Source organism: Lagenorhynchus albirostris, chromosome X, assembly GCF_949774975.1.
Source record: "Lagenorhynchus albirostris chromosome X, mLagAlb1.1, whole genome shotgun sequence".
NCBI lineage: Eukaryota > Metazoa > Chordata > Mammalia > Artiodactyla > Delphinidae > Lagenorhynchus > Lagenorhynchus albirostris.
This window is the reverse complement of record NC_083116.1, coordinates 88,048,982-88,062,332: the sequence shown is the minus strand read 5'-3', so window position 1 is coordinate 88,062,332 and position 13,351 is coordinate 88,048,982. Positions and strand designations below refer to the sequence as shown.

Sequence of the window (13,351 nt, the reverse complement as noted above, 5' to 3'; positions counted from 1 at the left end):
AAAACATTAAAGTCCATTGTCACAAACAACCCATCCAACTATGGCATGCTCTGATGTAATAGTCCCAGGCCCCAGCCTGGGGGTCCACATGATGTCCTCAATGACCTATGCAACAGCCAGAACCCAGAGCAGCCCCACAGGAGTATGTTGCACACACTAAGCCCAAGCTCAGGCATCAGAATTTGATTTCTGTTGGGGATTTAGAGTTAGGGTTTTCCCTTCATAATATTCCTGGATCCCCACTCCAGTTTCCCTTGGCCTCTGGTCCCAATTCCAGCCATTTCTGGCCCCTGAGAGGGTTTATGTGAGCTTCCTCAGGACAAGAATGATGCCAGGGCCTTCGCTTTCTAGGAAAATCATGCCGGGAGGCACCTTCCCCTCTCTTCCCTCTGTACCTCCTAGGGAGGTTTGGGTGGACTTTTGTCTGTTCCACAAAAGGCAGGTGCCAAAGCCCTCCTTTGGTAGTTAGAAGTACTGTAAGGGGGAAGTTTGGGGATTTTATGTGCATGTGGATCTGGCTTGGAGTCTCAGCTTTCCCACCCATTAGTTGTTTGGCCTTGGGTGTGTCACAGAGCCTCAATTTCCTCATCTGTAGTGCATGCCTGGCACGTGATAGGCATTCAATAAATGATATCCGTTATTAATATTATCCTCTACCCCAAATAATAATGGGAAGGGTATTGTTAGTGGCTAGAAAAAGAATGTCTTCAAGCCAGATGAAGAGGAGAGCAAAAGGACTACTTAAGAGAATGTTCAAATGCCAAGCCTAGTTCTCTAGAGTAGCACTCCTTAAACTTCAGTGGCCAGACTAATCACCTGTCCATCTTGAATCAGATTCTGATTCAGTAGCTCTAGACTGGGCTCCAGATTCTGACTTTCTAACAAGCTCTAGAGTGATGGTGATGCTGCCAGTATGATAACCACATTCTGACGATACACTAGGGAATATAATACACTAGGGAATATATAAAAATATAATTTAGTGTTAGCAGTAGACTAGGGAATAACCCCTGGTCTGAAACAGCATCAGAATAAACAGTCCCTTCTAATGTCAATATTCAGGCCTGGGTACCCAGCCTTCCCTAATCTGGTCGTCAAGTGCCTTCCTCTCTCCACTCAGTAACCCAGTCCATAAAAATGCTTCCCTGACCCCCCATTTCCTAACAAAGTAAAGAATAACAAATTTGATAGCAGTCTGGCCCTGTCAGTGGCCAGGTGAGCTGAGGAAGTTTTGATTAAAGGTGCAAGCACGTTCTTGGGACTGGCTCAGGTAGGGAGGCAGGGTGGAGCATGACAGTTGGGTAGTCACCAGAGGAGGTGATATGATGGGCAGATGGGCACAGATAGCATATACTGAAGAAATCCTTGGGCAGAAGATGATTAGAGAGTAATGTGAGCAGTTTGGCCAGTTTGGGATTTAGAAAGGAGGCTGGGAGATGGGGTGGAGGTAAAAGAAGTACCCTCTCACTTAGCAGAGCTAAGTTCCAGACAACATGAGCAAGTATCACCTCCTATGTTCAGGGGAAGGAAAAGATGACTGCTTCTTTTCCAAGCACTCAGAGGATAAGAACTTGGCATGGGTGCAAAGAGGGTGAGCACATGCAGGCAGAAGTGGCAGATCTGTCAGAAGCTGGCTCCCAGAACAGGCCTCATAAAGGCTGTTGTGAGAGGTGAGGGGAGGGAGGTGGACCAATTCTAGAAGGAGTCAACCACTGGCTGCTGTAGTGGGGTGTCACCCCAATACCTTCTGACAGCACTACCAGTCTCTGAGCCTGGCTCCCAGCAGACCCCTCAAGAACTACTTGGAGGGAGGAGGGTAGAGGGCAAGCAGAAAGAGAACCGTGGCTCTGATCCAACCCAGGGCAAGAAGAAAAATATGGCCCCTGTTGCTTGGGGTTATGCTTAGCCTGAGGTCTGGCCCATACCTACTGCAGGCTCTTTCATTTTTTGAAAGTGTTTAGATAAGGAGAAGCACAAAAGAGTGTCCTTGATTAGCTCCGTTTACTTTCTGTGGCTCTTCCAGCCTTCCTCACCCCAAAACTGCACATTCCACCTGCCCCACATGAAGGAATCCATGCTCATTCTGGCCCGCTCAGCAGGAAGGGAAGCCCGCACACAGCTGGGGGACAGAACAATGCATGGCTTGTTTATCTGACAGAAGGAGGCAAAAGTCGCTTGATCACTGTAGAGATATCCCTCGGATATAGAGCCCTGAAGGCCTCCTCTTACCCTCACACTGTTACCTGAGGGACCCTGAAACCTGGTGATCTGGAGACCTTCCTTATACAGACCCAACCAAGGGAGAACATGTATGTGTATGTAAATGTGTGAATGTATATGTCTGTATACATGTATGGGTATGTATGTGTGTATCTGTGTGTATATCTATGTGTATGTGGGTGTATATATGTATGTATAATTTAAAAGAGAACTTTTAGGACAAGGCCTTTCTTGTCAGTTGGGGAGCTATAATTTGGGTCATCTGAGATACAGGTACTTTACATAGAAGGGACTACCTCCCCTCACCTCTTGGAATAGCCAGGTCAAGTACTTTCATGTAAACCTGCTGGATCCCCCTCTCCAGCCTCCACCTCAGGATCCATTCATGGCTTAAAGGAAACCCAGGGTAGTGAATAAGAAAGGAAAGGGATGTTGGGGTGGGAGTAAAGACTCCCTGAAATGCTGTGCTACGTGTCAAGGGGTGTCTTGTGGCTTTCCAAGTAAAGAGCAATACCCTCATCTGGTTAGGGCCTTTACACTTGAACTTTTGCTTTCATTTCTCCACTTTTTCACATTGGAATCTTTAAAACACAGGGACACCTCTTTTTCCAAAGAAGGTTGGCACGAAGCAACCATATGAATGACGTGGGAGAGCTCTGCAAATATTAGGGGCTAGAAAAATGCTTAGTAGTTTAGAAACACAGTACTTGGAATTCTCTTTCAGAGTGGGCTGTGAAGCATACTCTATCTATGTATATCTGATAACAAATACCCATCATAGACTATTTCTTGTCAATGATCCCAAAGGCAAGGAGGTGGATGGTGCATATTTCATAGCTTCTAGAAGCAAGGGGAGCAAGTCAAGAATCTGAATAACAAAGAGGGCTTTTCTCTCTTCCCTTATATACAAAAGCTAAGGGTGCAACACCAGAGGCCTGAGGGAGACTTCAGAGGAGCACATAGAGAAAATGACAATAGGTTCACAGAACCCCATCTGTTGAGTCAGCTTCTGCTGTGATGACCAATTTCCTAAATCAACACCCAGGGTGATAAAGAAGGTGGAGGATGTTTGTCCTCCAGCTCCAATTTCTATCAGTAATATTTGTAGCATCCCTTGGGAAGAAGGTTACAGGAATAATATAAGATTTTCTTTCTTTTCCCTTTCAGCCAAACACCTCCTTCAGCTCAAACTCAGTATTGGAGTACCAATTTTCATCAAAATGATGGACTCCACCAAAGTTTTGCCTAAAGTCAAGTCTCAAAGCCTTTAGAATTGCTTCTGGCCACTCCCTGAGTCATCTCCACTGCTAAAGGCATGAAGCCCAAAGACAACGTCCAATAACAGTGAGGACCTAAATAGAACCAAGAGAACCTACTCACTCTGCTTTGAGCAAACATGACAGTAAGGAATGGCTGATGCTCAGCAGAGCTGGAGCACAGTGAGCAAGGTAGACAGTACAGGGACATGAGGTTGGTGAAGTGCCAAGGCCAGATCATGGAGTTTCCAAAGGCCAAGATAGGAAGTTTGTGTTTTATTCTCAGTGTAGTGGGAAGTAAGTTACTGGAGGTTGTTAAACAGAGGACTACCATGATCTAAGTTTTATAAAAATCTCACTTGGCTGATAGGTTTAGGCAGGACAAGAGTAGAAGCCAGGGAACCAGTTCAAAAAGGCTCTTATAGGTAAGAGATAATGGTGATTTGTTCTAGGGAGGAAGCAGTAGGGGTAGAGAAAAGAGGTTTGATTAGAGGTATCTTGAAGAGGTAGAGCTTACAGTATTTGTTGATGGATTGGCTGTGGATAGTGAGGGAAAAAGAAGAATAAGCCATGACATTTGGGTTGTCTGGCATCTGTACATTAGCACAGAATTCATTCCCGAAACTGAGTCATTAGTAGTTCTTAAAAAAAAAAGTTGGCAGTCTTTAACATTCTTTTATTCAAGCATTTATGGAGCTCCTATCTACATTTAACGTGCTTGGAGAGGTACTATGGAACATGCCAAAATGAAGAAGATATAATTCCTGTGCTCAAGAAATTTATAGTGTGGTAGGGGGTGAATAAAAATAGCTAAGTAACTAAACAGGGCAGACTATCGTGTCATAAAGGAAATGCTAACAAAATGAGAGTTTTAAAAAGGAGAACAACAAGGATTTACTGTACAGGGAACTATATTCAATATCCTGTATAACCTATAATGGAAAAGAATCCAAAACAAGAACACACACACACATACATACATACATATCCAAATCACTTTGCTGTACACCTGAAACTAACACAACAACATTGTAAATCAACTATATTTCAATAAAAATTTAAAGCCACTCATGTAATAAAAACATTATTAAGCAAGTTTCCTTAATTTTTTGTTGAAAACACTATAAAATTGCTGTCTAAAACCAGACAATGAGGAAAAAAAGGGGAAAGTACAGCTAATTGAATCAAGGAAGACTTCACAAAGCCTCTGATTTTGAAGACTCAGGACAATTTCAGCTGGAGGAGACTGGGGAAGAGGTCATGCCAGGTTTTGCAAAAACAAGAGTGGATAAAGCAGGAATATGCTGAAGGAAGAACACAGTTTCTGTAAGGCACACAGGAAGTAAAATTAGAATGATGCAACAACACGGTGGGCCTTAAGTGTCAGGATAAAGCATTTACTTTACCAATAGGCGAGAGAGAGGCTTTGGAGGTTCCAGGATAGGAAAGCAACATGGTAAAAGCGTATGTTAGGAAGATTATTCTCATAGCCACATGTAGAATGAATTATATGGATAAATACTGAAAGCATAGTGAAGTGAGTAGGCTAGTGTAATAGACATAATAAAAGGTAGAAGTAGAGCAGTGACAGTGAGGGTGGAGCAGAAGGGAAGGATGTGAGGAAGGACACAAAAGACAGAATCAAGAAGCTTGGACTACTAATTAAATATGGAGTAGAGAGAGGAGTTAAGGTGACCATGAAACACCTAGGAGAATGGTGGTATCACTAATCCAGATAGGGAAGTTGAGAGCCAGAGCTGGCTTCAGGAGTCATGAGTTTGATTTTAGACATGAGCGTGTTTGATATGCTGTCAAATACGCTAACACATATATATGGAATCTAAGAAAAAAAAAGGTCATGAAGAACCTAGGGGTAAGACGGGAATAAAGACACAGACCTACTAGAGAACGGACTTGAGGATATGGGGAGGGGGAAGGGTGAGCTGTGATAAAGCGAGAGAGAGGCATGGACATATATACACTACCATACGTAAGGTAGATAGCTAGTGGGAAGCAGTCGCATAGCACAGGGAGATCAGCTCTGTGCTTTGTGACCACCTAGAGGGGTGGGATAGGGAGGGTGGGAGGGAGGGAGACGCAAGAGGGAAGAGATATGGGAACGTGTGTATGTGTATAGCTGGTTCACTTTCTTATAGAGCAGAAACTAACACACCATTGTAAAGCAATTATACTCCAATAAAGATGTTAAAAAAAAATGTAGATAGTCATGTCCAGCAAGCAGCTTGACATCTGGGCTGCAGTGCCAGAAAGAGGTTAGGGCAGGGTATGGACATGTGATCATTATCCACAGAGAGGAGGCAGCCGAGGCTGTCGCAGTGGATGTGACTGCCCATGGTAAATGCATGCAAAGGAAAGAGGGTGGATGACATATCTCTACAGAACAGTTACAGAGGAAGAAGAGCTAATCAAAAATACAAAACAATAAAATGCCTTTTTCAATGATATTGGCAATATATTTTTTTAACTAAGTGTCAGCAAAGTTGCAGGGAAAGAGGCATTCTTATACATTGCTGAATGGGAATGGATTGGGTATACATTTACTAGAGGGAAACTTGCCATATGTCATCAAGAGACAAAAATGTTCCTACAGTGCTTGCTTTAGCTGACATATACTAAAATTGGAACAATACAGAGAATATCAGCATGGCTCCTGCACAAGGATGACATGCAAATTTGTGAAGCACTGCTTATTTTTTCTGGAATTAGACAGTGGTGGTGGTCATACAACCTTGTAAATATACTAAAAATCACTGAATCTCACACATAAAAGTAATGAATTTTATGGTAGGTGAATTATATCTGTTTTTAAAAATGTTCCTACCTTTAATCTATTCTTTCCATTCCAAGGATTCTATCCTAAGAGAGCAATTAGAGATGCACACATTGATTTATGTACATGAAGTGTCATCGAATGCAGGGTTATTTATAATGTAAAATTAGGAATATCCTAACTGTTCAACATTTAGGAAGTTAGGTGAAGTACTGTATATCTACAGGAAGGAATAATAGTCTGCCATTACAAAAGTGAAAAAACAGTATACAAACCTGTATGTAGTACCAGCCCAATTCAAAAAATATATATCCATACACATATATTCATGTATAAGCATACACATATTAAAAGGCTGAATGAAAATGTACCAATATCTTACCACTAAGTATTTATCTCTGTGTGGCAGAATTAAGGGTCATTTTAATTCTTTATACCTTTAGAAAATTTCAAAATTTTCTACACTACACATGTATTAGTTTTGAATGAGAAAAGGTTTCCAAAGAAAAAGGATACCTTTCTACACAGACATATCATTTACCCTGGCAACTGTCTAATACAACTGTCTGACACATTCCTAAGTTAGAAATCTGCAATTATACTTATGATTCCACTTAACTCTTTCAAACATCTGGATTTTGCCCTCAGGGAAATCAGCTCAGAGCCCACCAACCTAGTAAAATGGTTTCCCCAACAAATGCTTTCCTGCTTGGCAGTGGATTCCTCTGTTTATGCTACTAATTAAAAAAAATTCCATCTGACAGTTTTTTACCCCAATGTCAGCACTAGTTGCTGTTCTTTGCTGTGAGAGGTGGCCAGGGCTGGAAGAAGGAGGAGCAAGTTGAGAAGAGGCCAGTCAGAGGAAAAGGGAGGTCAAGTCAAGGTCAGCATTATGGCCATGCCCAGTGGGTTAAAATTTTTTTTTACTACTCAGGGCCTTCTTGGCTTTAGTTTTTCCTAGGCGCCTGATGGACTTGGTGGGACAAAGTTGTGTGGAGAGGGGACAAAGCACAGGAAAATCTGCTGGGGGGGGTGGTGGCAGCAAGTACTATTTGTGAAGCCGTTTAACTGCTAATATTTACAGTTCACAAAGAACTTTCATAGACACCATTCTATTTAATCCTTCCAACAACCTTATAAACTCCATGTTAGAAAAGAAAAAACTCAAGTTCAGAGGTGAAGTAAATCATACAAGGCTTGAATCCAAGTTCTTTGCTTCCAAATTCCTGTGTTTTTGTCCCTAAACAGTAGTTCTCAAAGTCTGTCGAATAGATCAGCATCAGCATCACCTGGGAAATTTGTAAGAAATGAAATTCTGGGGCCCCACTCCAGACCTTTTGAATCAGAAACTCTGAGAGTAGAGCCCAGCCATCTGAATTTTAACAAGCACACCAAGTGATTCTGATGCACGCTCAAGTTTGAGACACATCACTCTAAAGAATGCTATCATACATTTGAAAACAGATTTTCAAATGGCTTCTTTAAAATACTGGCTGCTGCTGGTTTGACTTATGTGGGGTCTTGTCTTCCAAGGGAGCCTGGGAACCTTCCTTCAACTTCCAGTGGCTATGTACACAATAGAGGGCAGCTGCTTGAATAGAATTTGGGCTCCAGGGGCAGGAACATTCTACTTCATGGCGAGGCGCATCCCAGAACCAAGAGGGCAGTTCCCACATCACAACTTCCCGTGTTGAGTGGAGATATGAGCTGGCAAGCAGCTGCCATATATCTGTCCCCCTTGCTGAAGTTTCTCTTCATAAAGCTTTCACATGGTTTCACAATGCTCTGCATGAGCCGCTGAGAAATTCCCTGATCTGATGTATTTACGTTTACGAACCTCTAGTTCATCAAGCTTTTCATTTCTTTGGATTTCAGTTTGGTTTTCTAATGGATTTGGAAGCAACAATTTAGAAAAAATAGACAGCAATTTGCAAAATTATTTTCCTTCTGGGGAACCTGGACTCCCTACTCCCACCTCCCCAACCTACTCCCTACCCAATTTCCTCACTGCAGGTAACTGTTCTCGTTCTCTCTCTCTCTCTCTCTCTCTCTCTCTCTCTCTCTCTCTCTCTCTCTCACACACACACACACACACACACACACACACACACACACACACACACAATCATACACATTCCTTCCCCATGGGATGGAGAACAAACAAATCAGCATTTTTTTTGTAAAATTGGACTTGATTTATATTGGATTTTAACTTTTGTCAAGGTGATGTTTATAAAATTGAAACAAAACCCATACATGGATATGGATTTAATTTGAAAATGCTAAAGCTGAAAGACAGAATCATGGACTGAAAATTATAAAATTTTCAAAATTCTAGGAGTGAACAGAATTTGTTGTATTTCCCTTTCTACACAGGTACTTGCATTGAATTCATTCCTTTATTTATTCATTCATTGATTCTTTCATTCATTAGTTATTGAGAGCCAAGAAAGCACTGTTCAAGGTGCTGGGGACAAACCAATGAATAAAACAGACTAGACAGACCTCAGGGGGCTCAACTCAATATATAATATGACAGGTAGTGCTAAGTGCTATGAAGACAGCGAAAGCAGGGTAAGGGGTAAACTGTCAGACAGGGCTATGTGAGGGCCGATTCTATTTTAGAGTGTGGTCAGGGAAGGCCTCTATTAAGAGGTGATATCTGAGCAGCGACTTAAAGTCAGGGAAGGAGCCAGGTGAATATCTGAGGGAAGAATGTTCTAGGCAGAGGCATCAGCCAGGGCAGTGGTCCCAAGGTAGGATCAGCTTGCCATGGTCCAAGAACCATGAAAGCCAGTGTGGCTGGAGGAGAATGAACAAGACAAAGAAGCGTAGGAAACGAGGTTGAGGAAGGAGCCAAGGGCCAGGTGAGTGGGTCATTGTAAGGACTTGGATTTAATTGTAAGACTGATGGGAATAAATGTGTCTATCATGTGTTTAACAGGTGCCAAGGAGTCTTAAAAAGTCTACACTATGATCCTTGCCCTCAAGAAGCTTCAATCTGTCATCCATTTAGGGAAACAAGCCAGAATTACAGGAGACTTGAAAAGGGGTGGGGATTCTTGCTGACTCATGTATACTTGTTCCTAATACTAACCAGCCATCTTTAGTAGAAAAGGGCTCCAAAGGAGAAAAAGGCCTGCCTCCTATGCCAATTTAAAAAGATTCTTCCATGCCATACTTTAGGCATTTTTATATCAAAAGCACTTATAGTGTTCACTATGTATTACAAATATTAAAATATTTAATACTCATAACAACCCTATGAAGCAGGTGCTACTCATCTCCATTGTGCAGAGAGGAAAATCAGAGGTTTGGAGAGGTTGAGTAACTTGCCCAAGATCACAGAACTGCAAAGTCACAGGGATCGTATTCAAACACAGGCAGCCTGGCTCCAAAGCCCATGTTCTTAACCACTATTCTAACCTGCCTCACCTACAGGTAGAGATAGAAGGATGGGAAGGGGGGCATGATGAATCTACAATTGAGAATAAAAGAAAAAGTCTCCCAGATGTCCTGGGTGACCAAGAAGAGTTCTGGGGCCTATGGGAGACCTGGGGAGAAGACTGAACTAGCTAGGGAGAGAGCTAGAGAAACAGCTGCAGGATACTGCATCCATGTTGGGAGTCCATGAGGAATGTGAATGCACAGCATTCAGACAGGAGTGCTTTGATAGTGGAGACATTTCCTGTGGGAAACTGAGAGGCCACGGGACTTTAGGGTATCCTAACCTGCCTAGTACAGAATACATAATGTCTAATAGCCGGCGGCCAGAAAAACCCACATAAAGGAAGTCATGCTTGAGGTCTGGTCTTGAAGGAAGGGTAGGAATTTACCAAGATAAAACATACTTTTATAGAAGGAGTAGTATGTAAAAATCATGGAAATGTGGGAAAAAATAGTAGGGTGTATGAGGAGGGGTGGTGGGAGGTAAGGCTAGAGAGAGAGGCAGGCTGGGCCAGAACGCAGAAGACCCAGGTTGCCATGCTAATGAGTTTGGACTTTTCCCACAGGCACTGGGGAGCCAGTGAAAAATTGTAAGCATGACAATGGCAGAATCAGATTTGCATTTTGGAAAGATGTATCTGCTAACATTTTTAGGGAGAAAAGAAGCAGGTGTACCAGTTAGGAAATGAATGTTATAGTCCAAAGTGATCTATGATTCAGGGATAGAGTGGCAAGGCAGATTTGAGGCTTGTCTGCGAATGGTCTAGGAGGTAGAACCAATAAATCTTGGTTCCCAGTTGGACAAAATATGAGGGGTAGAGGAAGGAGCCCAGAGTGTCTGCCATATTTCTCACTTCAAGGATTAATTTCCAAAATTTACAAGCAGCTCATACAGCTCAATAACAAAAAAACAAACAAACCAATCCAAAAATGGGCAGAAGACCTAAATAGACATTTCTCCAAAGAAGATATACAGACTGCCAACAAACACATGAAAGAATGCTCAACATCATTAATCATTAGAGAAATGCAAATCAAAACTACAGTGAGATATCATCTCACACTGGTCAGAATGGCCATCATCAAAAAATCTAGAAAGAATAAATGCTGGAGAGGGTGTGGAGAAAAGGGAACACTCTTGCACTGCTGGTGGGAATGTGAATTGGTACAGCCACTGTGGAGAACAGTATGGAGGTTCCTTAAAAAACTAAAAATAGAACTACCATATGAGCCAGCAATCCTACTACTGGGCATATACCCTGAGAAAACCATAATTCAAAAAGAGTCATGTACCAAAATGTTCATTGCAGCTCTATTTACAATAGCCCGGAAATGGAAACAACCTAAATGCCCATCATCGGATGAATGGATAAAGAAGATGTGGCACATATATACAATGGAATATTACTCAGCCATAAAAACAAATGAAATTGAGCTATTTGTAATGAGGTGGATAGACCTAGAGTCTGTCATACAGAGTGAAGTAAGTCAGAAAAAAAAAAAGAAAGAGAAAGACAAATACCATATGCTAACACATATATATGGAATTTAAGGGAAAAAAATGTCATGAAGAACCTAGGGGTAAGACAGGAATAAAGACACAGACCTACTAGAGAACAGACTTGAGGATATAGAGAGGGAGAAGGGTGAGCTGTGACAAAGCAAGAGAGAGGCATGGACATATATACACTACCAAATGTAAGGTAGATAGCTAGTGGGAAGCAGCCGCATAGCACAGGGAGATCAGCTCTGTGCTTTGTGACCACCTAGAGGGGTGGGATAGGGAGGGTGGGAGGGAGGGAGACGCAAGAGGGAAGAGATATGGGAACATATGTATAACTGATTCACTTTGTTATAAAGCAGAAACTAACACACCATTGTAAAGCAATTATACCCCAATAAAGATGTTAAAAAAAAAGTAATAAGAATGATGCTAAGAAATCCTAAAAAAATAAAATGGAAAAAAAACTACCTAGGAATAAATCTAAATAAAAATGTGTAAGACATTTATGGAGAAAATAAAACCTTATTGAAAGATTAAAACACAAACAAACAAACAAATAATTGAGCCTGTCACCAAGAAGAGTGGGGAGGGAAATTAGTCCGATTTTGGACAAGTCGATTTTTAAGTTTTTATTTTTTAAATCAATACTTGCAAAAGGTAAACCATTCAAACAGTACAAAAGCATATACAATGAAAAATGAGTTCCCCATACTCTGGGGGAAACCATCATTAACAGGTTCTTGTTTATCCCAGAGCAGCAGTATGGCATACTGTTAAGAACATAAGCTCTGGAACCAGACTGTCTAGATTTGAATCTGCCACTGCTGGCTGTGTGGCCTTGGGCTAGTTATTTAACATCTCTGCCTCACTTACATTATCTGTAAAATCGGAATTATAATAACAGAATACAAAAAAAAGCATACTAGAATACTGTTCAGAACCTTGCTTGTTAGTGTTTAACAATATATCTTGGAGATAATTTTGTATCTGCATGTACTTTTTCACAAATTTTTAATAACTGCCTACTGTTGCACTTGTGTGACTTTTTCATAATTCATTTAACCTTTACCAAATTAATGAAAACTAAGGTTGTTTCTAATTTTTTGTTAATACAAATAATGCTGCAATGAATATCTTTGAACATCTCTTCACACACATATATGATTATATCTGTTAGATAAATTCCTGTAACTGGAATTCTGGTTCAGAGCATATGAATGTTTAATTGTGATAAAGTCTCCTGAAATCCAAAGAGGTTATGCTAATTTGCATTTCCTCCAACAGTGTATTAGAGCAGTGCTTTTCAAACTTTCATGTGCAAACAAATCACCTAGGGATCTCGTTAAAATGCAGATTCTGGTTTAGTAGGTCTGGGATGGGGCTGCATTTGTAACAAGCTCTCAGTTCATGCAGATCCTGCTTGTTCAAGGGTCATGCTTTGAGTAGCAAGGTATATAGCAGGGTGTAAGAGTGTGCATTTCTCCACATGCTTGCCAAAAATTGTATATTACATGCTCTGATTTTTGCCATTCTGACTGGTGAAAGTTGTATCTTAAGGTGAGGGCTGTTGCTTAAATTAACCTATATTCCTTTAATTATGAGTGTTGCTGAGCATCTTTCTGTTTATTTTTATAAGCCAATTTTCTTTTCCCCTGGACTGGCTGTTTAGGTCCTTTTCTCCTCTTTTTTAATAATGGTTTATGGGTATTTTTCTAAGTGATTCTCAATCTCAAGAGCTCTTTATATATACAGGGAACCAGCCCTTTCCCATATCAGATGCAAATCCTTCTTCCCAGTTTTTTGTCTTTGGATTCTGTTTCTGTATTTTTGTGGTGCTGTAAATTTTAACTTTCATGTAGTCAAATTTAACAATTTTCTCCTTTATGGCTTCCTTTGTGTCTTGCTTAGAGAGACCTTTAATATTTAATAATAAAATCATATATTAAAATATCTAAATTATGTCTTTGGATCAATTCCTAGGCTCAATTATGGTCCATTGATCTGTATTCATGTGGTAGTACCAAACTATTTTAATAACTGTAGTTTTATAATATGTTTCAACAGGACTGGTTCCTTTCTCCCTTATTACTCTTCTTTTTCAGACCTTTCCTGACTAATCTTACAGATTTATAT

General features: G+C 40.9%; 1 protein-coding gene and 1 non-coding gene across 3 annotated transcripts in view; one reads left to right on the top strand and one right to left on the bottom strand.

The window, feature by feature from the left end:
• The window catches only part of SHROOM4 (shroom family member 4), a 217,140-nt gene that overhangs the window by 61,567 nt on the left and 142,222 nt on the right, over positions 1–13,351 (bottom strand). The window lies entirely within an intron of this gene.
• On the top strand, positions 6,089–6,192 carry LOC132514210 (U6 spliceosomal RNA). Its single transcript, XR_009538696.1, has one exon. It is a non-coding gene; the product is annotated as a U6 spliceosomal RNA (small nuclear RNA).